Genomic DNA, 12,574 nt, shown 5'->3' with positions numbered 1-12,574 from the left:
TACTTTGCGATTTCCAGACAGGATGCTGTCCAGGAAGAGGCACAGAATCTGCCCTATCACCATCTGGGATGACCTTTAAAACAAAGTAGACCGAAACTGGGTCGCTGCACTATTTCTCTTTTATCTTTTAGCTGCCCTTTAACACAGTTCGTGGTGGCAAACTAATCCAAAGACTCAACGAAGCCGGCATAGAGGGGACTGTTCTCGACTGCGTCACATTCTACCTTCAAAACAGGACAAATACCATCCATACCCACTCCTACTCATCCAAAACGCACCTCACAAAAGCAGGGGCCCTCAAGGCTCTATCACAGAGGTCTCCAACAGGTCGATCGCGAGCTACCGGTAGCTCGCCGAGACCCTGTGAGTAGCTCGCGCCACTTGCAGCTCAATTTAATAGCCCTTTAGTGTTTTGGGCTATTTAGGCTTTTTTCATGCTCCGTTGCCGCCCTCACTCTAACCAGCTGCTCTGATTGGCTTTGGGCTTAGCTGGAGTGGGCCCAATAGGATGATGTTCCTCTCCTTCCTTTGTGGATCTCGTGACTGTTTCTGCGCCACCTGCATATTATTCACTGGCACCGCACTGTTCATTGTGCAAGTGCGACGGGTGCCAGTGCGCAGCTGCAGCAGGCGTGTCCGGGCGGAGCAGCTAGTTTGCAGGTCTCGCAAGCAGTAGAGAACTCCTGAGACCCGCACCATCTGATATCTCACCAGCGCAGCAGGTACGCCGTGTGAGCTCGCCCTGGGCCCCATGTAAAAGTAAAGAGTGAATGACCCTGCGTGGTGCTGCATCCCGTCATCATGAGCCATTGGACTTTAGTAAGGCGGTGTTCGGTCAACAATGAGCAAATACCTTGTGCGATCGATATGGTAATCGTAATGGGTATAATAATATAAGTGCGTCTGCTTATTGTTGTGAGCCGTGTTCCTAGAATGGATAATACAGAAACGGTTGAATTTCAGATGAACCTGTGCCCCAATAGTGGCCAAGATCCCTTGGTATTTTTTCGGAGACAAGAAGCTGAAGCTGACAAAAAGGTTTCATACATTATATAGCAGTAGCCAGTAAAATTTTCGAACAGCTGTAGAGAGGACAAGAAAATTAACATAACATAAAGAGGACAGAGATTGTTTATTTTTTAAGCATGTCCATTATTTATTTTTGTAATCACCCAAAGTACTGTAGGTGTAGGTAGGGAAGTAGCGGCCCTTTAGTGTTGTTTGCTGGGCGATTTAGAGCAGACTTTTTTCAGGCTTAGTTGCCGCTCTCACCAAAACCAGCTGCTCAGATTGGATTTGAGTTTAGCTGGGGCGGGCCGAAGAGGATGACGTTCCTCTCCTTCCTTTGTGGCTCTTGTGACTGATTCTGCGCTCCCTACCTTTTCCTCACTAGCGCCGCACTGTTCATTGTGTCTACCTGGGACAAACCTGATGACTGAGGCCGACATTACTTTCATAACGAAGTTTGGAAAGTGCACTGTTTTATCGCCCCAGATTACTGATTAACAGAGACACCGCCATTATCACTGGAAATGTAAGCGACGAACCTTGCTATAAATGCATTTTGTTTTCTCAGAGCTTGGCCTGTCAGGTTTGTCCCAGGTAGACAAATGCATTATAGATAGAAAAAAGGTTTCTCCTTTACAAAAGGTTAGTCATAGGTAGGGGAAGAGCCTCCCTGCAGCCCTTTTGGCGTAGTATGGTGTTTAAATGCGCCGGGTTAGTTAGCGATTGGATCAGGGTGAACATTAAATAACCCAAAAGCAAGGATGCTGCGTAATGGGATGAACCCCCTTAATTTTTATCAGAGGAACGAGACAATGGTGTCCCCTTGCCTATCACCACAAATGTTTGGTTTAGTAATGGAGCCGTTTGTAGATATATATATATATGGCAAAATTAAAATGTAGCAGCATGGTATTCCCTTTGGAGGTGCAGTGTATCAGCCCCTTTGACAACGACTTCCATCTCACTCTGGGAGTGATGTGGTGTGTACCGTCCTAGGAGAACCATTATGGCTCTTAAGCAAGAACATGAAAAGTTATGGAACACCCTCGGGATTTAAAGTGAAGTACAGGTGGTAGTAGTAGTCGATACTAGTGACTAAGGCAGGCCTCCAATTAAGTTGCAAGGAGCGAGGTCACAACATTAGCATACAACTCTGTGCCCCCTGCCTTTCCCACCCTGGCACCGCGCTTTTCCTTGTGTGCAACAAGTGCTGGTGCAGAGCAGGTTTGCAGGTGGTGCAAGTAGTAGTGAACGACCGGACCACCTGTCTTTCCAGCCTGCCACCTATATATTTGATCGGAGAAGCAGGTAAGATAGTATCTACAATGGGTTATATCACACACACAGAGTTGACATGAATGGATAAAAACTGTCGTTTTGAAACATGTCATCACATATGATGCCCTGACAACACTGCCATGAGCAAGCAAAGTATGTCTGTTTGTATGTGCACTTTGTATATGGCGAGTGGCGACAGTTGTTAAATGTGCAACATTATTGGCTATTGTTAAAAACGTATGAACATAGTGGTGGGAGTAACGCCATGTTAGGACTGCACTCGAGAGGGGACTAGTGGAGTTGGAATGGCCTAAAGGTGAACAAGGCCCTACCAAAGGCTTGACTGACAGATCGGTACATTTCATAACTTGTTTTTTGGGCTGTGCCAATGCTACTCTGTGGTTAACTTTTTTGGCTATTTGTGGGCCGATTTTATTGCCTGGTGGGTTGGTTTTTGTTGTTAATTTTTCTGATATTACCAAACATTGCCTGCTGCAAGCACAAATAGACTAAATCACCTCCAGAGCTATACAACATGTCTTTACTTATTTTGCACATGTAGCCCACTTTTTTTAGCTATTGGATTTGCTAATGGGGCTTCTTCTAATTTGGTGCTGGGGCCTCTTTTTTGTCCCAGTCGCCTCTGCTTTCATGACTTCTGCTTTAGTTTGTTGTGTCACTGTTGAGGCTTGTGCTTTAGTTTTTGTCTCACTGTTGTGTCAGTGAGTTTGACGTACGTCCCACATGTCAGTAATGTGGCATGTCATGGCCCTACATTTCCAGCTATTGGCTAGGTCGGAGCAAAGGCACATCAAGACCAGTGTTATACAGAAGCTAATAATTGAAAGGTCGTTCAAGCTTTTTGCCAACAGCACAACTCCAAAGTCATTCGTTTCAGTGTTATTGTATTCAATCCACAGTATGGGCTCTGAAGAAATAGGCTTAACTTCAATGAAAATGGGGGTGGGAGGTCTCGGAAAAAAGCACGAGTTGATTGAAGTTTAGTAGCTCACGACGATTTTCTCTGACCAGAAGTAGCTCTCACTACACAAAAGGTGTGCGTCTATCATGTCGCCCATGCTTTTCAACATCTACAGGGTTACCGGCAATGATCAATGAATTTCAGCTCACATTCTATAACTACGCAGATGACACACACATACTTTTTCAACTGGAAAGCACAAAAACATTGGAAACTCAAACATCTTCAGTTGCATCAGAGTCATTGATCAGTGAGTGATATGGATTCATCTAAAATTGAATGCGATCAAAATTGAAATACTCACATGTGGCGATTGGAAAAACTATGACCAACTTTGCGCTTGGCCTGATGAACTGGGACCACCTCATAAAGCAGAAGCCTTCAAACTGTGGATCGTGCCCCCTGGGGTGGCCATGGCCATGTTCCCAGTGGAGCGCAGATGCCTCAGGAAGAATTGGTAAATGAAAATGGCCTCCAAGTGGGGATTTTTTTTTATTTAGTGTTTCCAGGCTGTCTTCATTTACAAGCAGCAGCTGAAGTGCATGACAGGGGCCAAAGACATGATTAAAAAGAAACAAATATTCTGTAACTATTTTGTTCTATTTTTTCACCTGCAGGTAACTGCATATAAAATAACGCATACCTTAAATTAAAACAATTTCAATTTAATACTTCTGAAACCTCAAGTGGGGGTAATACAATCACTGCAGATGTCTGTGTGTCAGACCAAAGTGTTACAGAATTGAATCCTGGTGGGCTAAGTTGGGAAAAAGGGGCATGTGTATATGTGAGTTTCCACCCTGTAACAAGAAGCACTGTAATGTGACTATATAAATAATCATTTTAAAACTGTATTACACCCAGTGTAGGATAGGCTGCTGCAGAATGGTCTAGTCAGTGCCACTAGTATTATGCGGTGGCTAGAGCCAAATTATGAAGCAGAGTTAATGAAAATATGCAAGAAGAAAAGGCAAATTATGTGAAATAATGTGGCATATTTTTGGATAGTAATACTTCATTATTGCCGCCAAAAACCCAAGTTGGCCATGCTCTCAATAAATAAACAATAACATAACATAAGGCTGCTCTGCAGACAGGTTAAGTCCATGGAGTATAAAACAAATAATAAAATAATATTACATTCACTCATTTCCACACCATCGAAGCATACTATTCGGATTCAAAAGATCTCAAACTGGAGTTGATAGAGGTGCGTTATTCACCATCCAGTTATAGTGCAAGTTCACTGTTGGGGGAAACTTGCACTTTTCTTGACTTTGCTGTTGAGCTAAACGTTTTGGGAACAGCACGTCAACTTCACACAACCCTGCAAAATTACAGTGAAATTAATTGTATAAGTGAGCGCTTAAAGCTGCGTACAAAGACTCAAGATGCCCTGGTAGCCGGAATTTAAAATAGAAACAAAAACATACCATTAAAATCTTTTAAAAAATGTGTATCGAATCCGTAATTAAAGGGGGTGTTGTCATCTCGAGTTGCAATGGGGGCTGGGGGGGTCCTCAAACTTCGCATTTTCTTTGGCAGATATGCTTACCTTTTTCTGTTCAAACATACACTTTCGTTCTGCACTACTAAGGGAGATTCATGCTTTTAATTTACCACCATAAATATCATCTTCTGTATTGTCAGTGTAAAGACCTGCTGGGTGGTGAATATAAATCCTCAAAGTTTATTAATAGAGTATGAATAATGCTGAGCAGGTGTTTCGTATGTTGTAGGGCTGTTGTAAAGACTAAAGTCATGATGAGCACTGCCTTTCAGGTGTCCCCTCCCGGCGAGGCCCTGTGTTGCACCTTAATCAGAATGACCTGTGCAGTGAATGTCCATCCTCACGAGCTGTTAGTACATTAGTTAGATAGTTCTTTAAATGTCCCAGGGTGAGTTTAGAAAGGGCTGGTAGACCATTGCCGGTTACAACGGAAAGCATTGCTTGTGTGATCACATGAAGGTGTTATTGGTCCTTGTTTTACCTGTCTGTTCAGCCTGAGCTGCATCGCGTACTCGGCTGCTAAAATTGGAGTTCAAAGAAAGCAGGCATTAAGAAATGTCGGGAAGCATCGGGGGTTTTGTTTAATCAGTGAAAACTGTGAAATACTGCAGAAACTTGTGGAATTCATGGATTTTGCAATGAAATGTCAAGCATATGAAACATTGGCCATTATTTTTATGGTCAAGCACTGCTTTATTTGTTTTTAGCTACATTTCTTTAGGGGACCTGATGGTTTCTATTTTATATACGTGAAAGCTCGGGTTTTCCTTCGTTTTCATGTATTCATATTTGTTATGATAGTTTCTTGTTTAATAATGTTTTTAATTAACCATGCAATAAAGACTGACTGATTGATTGGCCCCCTGCATCACGGGTAGCTGGTGCATTGATTGCAGAGCCAAGGGTTATATATGCCAGATCTCGAAAGGTTCAGATTCTGGCAGCCCGATTTTGGAGTCTTTAAAATCGGGATTTTGTTTGTTTCCATGTACCTAGATACTGTTGCACTGTTCACTTTAGGAAACAGCCCGCTAGTGATTTGCTCTTAGGGGTCGGCTCCTAGCAGAGGGACACCCCTCTTTAGCATCATCATTTGAAAGATTGTGTTCCTAATAAGCGTCTGTTTTGGGGCTGGACGGTTTAGAGCCATATATAATCATGAGGATTTTTTATTTTCTGTAAATGAGTTTGGGAGTCTTCCTGGTCCTCTGGCCACAGCAGTGGTGTTGAAATCCTGTCCACGTGGTCCTGCAATTACGATTTTGAATATTTTCATACATTGTGATGTTGGTTTCTTCTCCAGTTAAAGATTTGTATATTCTCTACTACAGTTAGAGTTGGAAGTGATAATGGTATATTTTCTCTGGCACAGTGATGGATATCCAGTTTACAGGCTCTGTGCCAACAAGTATCCTCGGCGTACCCCTCGTTGCATTTTTTTTTTATGCCGAACATTGTCGAACCAGCATTGTTTTGCTAGTATCAGCCAGAGAAGAAGCGCTGGATCTGTTCAACATAAGCTCTGTTATTTCTAACCTTATTTCCAGTCTATTCGGGAGTTATTTTTGTCATCTACTGTATTGTATGCCATTGAGAGCCACATTAGTATCTGGGCTCCTGAAGTATTGTTGACTCCCGCTGCCAGAAGGTCTTCTTTAACATAGACTATAGTGGTAGCTGTGCCTTGCTTAAGTCAAAAACCGGATTGTGTAGAAACTAATAAGATTCAACAAACATCTGCAATTGCTTTGCACCTCCTAATTTTCTAGGAGCCTGCTGGGATAAAGATAGATCGTGAATGGGCCAGGCTTGGCGGCAGGGCTTGGTCTGTGGTGGGTCCCAATTACTGGAATATGCTCCCACTGTCATTGAGACAATGTTCTAACCATCTTCGTTTCAGAAAGAACCTGAAAACGTTTTTGTTTAGCTCATTTTAGCTAATTTCCCTCTCTTCAGGCTTTGCCCTAAACCGATAAATTTAATTTAATATCTTTGCTACCTCTATAGTTTCTCAGGCCGGCTGTCATAAGCGCGGAGATACTCCTCCGGGAGTCTATTCATAGCGCTATAAAAACCAGCAAATAAATAAAATTGTTTGATCTCAGTAGAAAGACTATGATTGCATGCTTGAGGGACTATTCCTTGTTTGAGGGGTTTCTGTTGCATGTCATTGCCATGGACACGGATCTTGATGAAGCAGGCATGGCATAGGTCAGTTGAGACTCTGGTTGTTGCCTGGAGAACTTGAACCTGGCTAGTCAAATCAGTGACTGTGAGTTTGCTTTTACTGAGATGTGGTCTTTTGGCTCGCTTGCGGTTTCAATATTGGCCTGGATTAAATATAAAATTATCAAAAGCTTGTTGAAGGAAGATGGAATGTATTCACTGTGTTAAGGAGTGGTGCAACAAGTGGTTTTAGCAATAGTTAATTCTGTGACTTTCAGGTCGATCTTGAAATATTCATCATTTTGGTTTAAGGCTCTGCCAATAGATGTCGAGCTTTTTTTCTCACCCACAACAATACATACCACTCCTCTCACTTCTTTGCAGCAGTTATATTTTTAACATGGTGCTTTGACCTTCCTCCGCACTTTTAATCGTGTGTAAATTTGAACTTTGGAAAGTTGTTGTATGTTTTGAAAGTTGTAATTGAGTGGAAATTTGGAAATTTACGTACTTAGGGTCTTCAGTAAAAAGCACTGGAGTCTTTTGGCATGCATTCACTTACACTGGCTTCAGATAAATGGTTATTTACCTTATAGGACGAGGTTCAAGCTAGTGTGGAGGAGGGATTCGTTGCATAAGATACCTTTGTGGCAAAATATGTTACTCTCACTATCTTAGCACCTCAATAAGTCAGGACAGAAAGCATTTGCAACAAGATCTGCCGTTTATCACCTGATTTGAGAATACCAAGGCAGTGTTTCACAGAACTCAAATGTTAAATCAAAAATGCATTTGCTGTTACATTGCGCCACACACTTACCAAAATGTAATGCGAAAAATTACACTGTAGGCCACTTCATAAACATACCCTGCCTTTTTAATCAAAAGGTATAATAAAGCCCATCCGGTGACTGCTGTAGCCATTGATAGTCATAAATGAAACGACAAACCAGCTAATCCTTTGGAGAAAGCAGATCAACTCCCTCATTTGGTCAGGCAAATCTAACCTGCCTCTTGTTACTAGAACCGTGCCTATAATATCGAGGTAATCGTACTCTGAAGGCATCCAAAGTAAGAAGTCCAAAGCAACAGAACTCACACAAAGGCCTTCTGCTGTCGCCATCTATTCGGGCAGTTAGATTGTACCACCGCCACTGCTCCAGATGGACTCATGCAGTCAGCCGCCACCGACTCCTTGGTCCTGTGGCTGCATTCTGGAGATTGTGCTGTCAGGTCTACATTGGAAACTCTTAAAAGATACCCCAGCCTGTTAACTAGCTTTCCTTTCAGGCGACAGTTGCAGGTCGCCCAGATTCAATAATGCCAATCTCTCCGCAAGTGCGTGGCCTAAGATCCCAGCCCCCCTGCCCCTCACCTTTCTGAGCGGATGAGCAGAAATGCATCGATACTCTGATGCATGTGCAAATCCTGAGGTTTATATTCTCTTCTTCAACCACAGTTACTCATTTATAAAAGTTGCGAGGGAAGCACTGGTCACAATGTCAGTCTGATGTCACATCACAGTGACTGAGTTGGGAGTGTGGGGCAGCATTCCGCCTTTTGAAATGTAGATCTTCGCTTCACAATATCGTTTTCTTCTGCCCTTTTGAAATCCTATTACATCCCTTCTTTGGGAACATAAAAGCACCTTAAACCTTTTGAAACGCCGGCTTGGGCAATGCCTGGCTGAATCATAGCTAGAGCATTAAAGATCCCCACAAGAGAAATGTTTGCTTCAAAAACACAGTAACACATTCTCTCTGCAAGCCTCGTTCTTTGTCAAAGTGTGCCAAACTACCAGATGACTGTACTGAGAGAGCACTCGGTGCACTGTGTCCTGCCACCATGTGTCATTACCCAGCGCACGAAACAGAAGAACTATACACATCTTTTTCTGCAAACTGAGGCATACATTAAGGCCTAAGGAACCCAAGCCAAACACTACACATAGATGATCTGGGCAGCATTAGAGCGTCTTACTTTAAGCATTCTAAAGGATGCTGTTATGAAGAACCTCCTAGTCCACTGAACCAAACATGCCTGCCTATAGCTCTTTTAACCAAACATGAGTTTCCATTCTTTGAGCTGTGCCTAGAAGGTTCAGTTCTTATTTTCTACACGTTGGTCCTTTAGAGAACCTCTGTAGGAGTGTTTACCATAGTCGCAGTCCTTTCCTACAGCAGAGTAGCAGTGCCACAGTGGAAATGGAGATTACCTACATCACACAGGTTACTGTATGCTTCTCTCATTCACTCCTGCTTCAGTAATGCGGTCCAGACCTTTAGATTGGCTGGTGCTGCAGGTTAATCCTGTAGCCAAATCATACTCCCAGTTAGGTTTTGTAAAGGGAATCCTAGGGACTCACAATGCAACATCCCCTTGGGACTAAGGCTGTTGTGCATGGCGCCAACTTAAACATCCAGACGAAAAGCATACTTTGTCTATACAGATCCATGATTATTTACTCGCATCCTACATGATAAAATCAAAAGAAAAGTGAGAAATTCATTTTTAGCCCAAAACTCCTTAGGTCTGGACTCCATCTTCTCACTTGTGATGGATGTGCCTTTTTGCTGAGGTTCTGGACGATGTCCATGTAGTGTGGGGGAACTGTATGGGAAAGTAGACGTCTGTTTCAATTCTTCTATCATGGTGTCAGCCAGAGCCCCTTCTGGAATGCAGGGATCGATTGAGGAGTTTGTCACTTCCCAGTAGGTTATAGTCTGAAATCTTTGTATGGTGCAGAGGATTTTCATCTGTCTGCCTCATCTCGTTTGCATGAAGGTACTTCATTGAAACTCTCCCAGATACTGGTTATTGGTCTGGAACATGACCGTGCCATTCTCATAGATCTTTATAGATTACTGGTCTCCTTTGATGGTATTTTGGCGAACCTTTGCTACTAGAGATACTTGCCAGCAGTGATTTATGAAGGCTTGCTTCTTTACTGGTGAAGTCTGACACAGCCACTGTTGGTTGTTGGCCTTTAATAGTCAAGAAGAGGAGGTTAATATTGATTTGTGCCAATATTTTCTTGCAGTAGTGTTCAGAGATGAATATTTCCAGGTTATTTATAAGGATGCCACATACATTTCCTTTAACAATTTTTGCACAAGGCGACACTGGCATTACTAATTAAAAAACCTTTGATACTCCGCATATGGAGAGTTTGTGAGTTAGCTATATAAGTCTTGCGTGGTAAATGTTTTGTTGTTTAGAAGCATCGCTTGCATACCTGTGTCACCAGCACTGGCCTCTGGTTTGTGATTTAGGGCTGCTGAGCAAATTGTGTGATGTGGTTGAATATTTTGTTGTGCCAGATGGATGCTTAGTTCCAGTTAATAGGATTTCAGCTCTGCCCTAGTTTTAAATTACTAGTAGCTGGTGCTGGTTTAGGGGCTTCCATAGGAGTGATGACATTTAGAACTCAGGCCTGTGGGCTATAGTGTGGTGCCTCCTTGCTGTTGATGCTGCTATGGGCTTCAAATGCTGTTGAATACTTCTGGCTCCTTTTCTGAATAATATGGATTCAGGCTTTACTGGTGGTTTAACAGTATTTGTAACAAAGGATATGTTTGTTACACTGCAGGATTCTTGTCTGTTGCAATATACATCCCTCCTCTCCTTACAAAGCTCTTCCCTGCATCGATATACCATAAAAATCTGATCAATGTGATTTAATTCCGTCCATAAATTGTGACAATTTGTGGGAACATTGATGCTACCTTATTTTAATCCACTATGTTTTCGGTGGAAAAGGAGTTGAACATATGCAAAAATGAGAGACAGGAGAAAAAGAGAGAAAATATATAATGAAAAGAGGGTGGTTGCTGCATTTCAAGAGCATAATTTGACATTTGTCCTCAAGATTCATCCGTTCAAACAAGTGGTTTCAACACCTGAAAAAACAACCAGGTCGCTGGTATTTCAAGAGAACCATTAAGGGTAACCATTAACAATGCATATGGGCTCTGTCAGTCTTTCGGTTAAAATACTTAGTAAACTAATGGAAATCAGTTGATTACTAGTTCAGAGAATCTACAAAAAAGGAACAGTTTACTGTATGTTTGTGCTATGTTGATCGTATTCAGATGCATAGTGTAACAAACATTCACTATGACAATTTTTGCACATTTCTGATTTATTCCAATGATGGAGAATTCATTTGACTATCAAGTGATTGTGAGAGATCGTGAACACATAATTAGTTTAAAAAATAATGAAACTCATTGTCAGAGTTGTGACCACAGGTTATTGCCCGCTATCTGCAAAGCCACTTGGCTTCCTTTTGTTTGAGGGCAAGCTTCCTATCTCCTCCTCTCTTATTTGCCATTACATGCTCAATCCCATGTTACCAAAAGGCAGAATTAGATGGATGTGTTTGTCTATAGCGTTCTGCCATGGGGTACCTTGTGTCAGCACTGGCTATTGCTCTACGTGTTCCTGAATTCTCAGTTTAAGACAGCGCGTTGTGCTCCCTACATACATCATTCCACATGTGCAGCCAAGCACATAAATCACAAATGCATTATTGCAATTAATGAATTCATTGATTTTATAGTGTTTGGTGCTGTTGTAGGCAAATTACAGTTGTTTTGTTCTTACCAAAGGGACATATATTGCACGCGTCACACGTGTAGAAACCTTAAGTTTTTGTCGGTAACCAAGTCCCAACTGTCCTAGTTGATGTCACATAGCTCGGACATAGTTTGTGTTTAAGAGTTAACCACTTTCGATAGGTAACTGGTTTTTTTTTTCGCTAACACTTTATTCAAGTTTGTAACATCAAGCAAAATGTGCATGTTCTTTTTTAGAATTGTACATTTTTTGTCATTATATGTTGTATATTTAGTGGTAAATCTTAGTGTCCTGTCATGTGTTTATTTTTTTGGTGCTCTCTTTGTCCGCAAGTGTTGCTTCTCTGTTCATCTGCTGTACCCTGGTTTCTGCATTTTTCCATTCACTCATTTTATAGCACCTCTGTAGTGTAGTTCCGAAAGTACCCTTTCATGCAGGACCTACGCGGTTTACGGATAACATATACTGTAGGCTTGGAGGCAAACTGAGTCTATACACCCCCACCGAATATGTTAGCCTAGGTTTTCTCATTAGCTAGCTCGCAGTGCCACTAGAATCTCCTGTTATCAGAGAGATTAGTTTGTGCAACTTCAGAACATAATAACCTCAGACTTGTGGAAACAATATACTACTTTTCGCCCATTCACTTGGGCTTGCTTGTTTTGCTCTCAAAGAGATAAACAGAAGAAACAGTTGAGCGTGTTTACAATAAGAATTTATTGTACTGGAGTTGTTCTTATGTAAAATAAGTGCGCTGCTTCAACTGTAATCCAGTAACAGAGATATAGAACCAGCAGTATAGTGAGTAGGAAGAAATGGTATTGTTCTACCGTTTTACAATAGTCATGAGCACATACATGAATATGAAATGCATTTATAAAATATAGTGCGTACTCCTAAGATGCCGGTCTAGATGTACCTAAGTGTACCTAGCATGTGAGTAGGTGCGAAAGAGTCTGTCTAAGAGCCAAGAATCCCACTAGGATTTAGTCAAACCCCCATACCTGAATAGTGAGAGTGTGGGACTTCGTCGTGAACTTGAGCTGGACACC

The 12,574-nt window shown here is 42.0% G+C and overlaps 1 protein-coding gene across 3 annotated transcripts in view; it reads left to right on the top strand.

Annotated features, from left to right (window-relative positions):
• Positions 1-12,574, top strand: part of ABR (ABR activator of RhoGEF and GTPase) — a 1,286,060-nt gene that overhangs the window by 529,974 nt on the left and 743,512 nt on the right. The window lies entirely within an intron of this gene.

This window comes from Lissotriton vulgaris, chromosome 2_1 (assembly GCF_964263255.1).
Source record: "Lissotriton vulgaris chromosome 2_1, aLisVul1.2, whole genome shotgun sequence".
Classification (NCBI taxonomy): domain Eukaryota; kingdom Metazoa; phylum Chordata; class Amphibia; order Caudata; family Salamandridae; genus Lissotriton; species Lissotriton vulgaris.
This window is presented reverse-complemented; position numbering and strand designations above follow the sequence as displayed.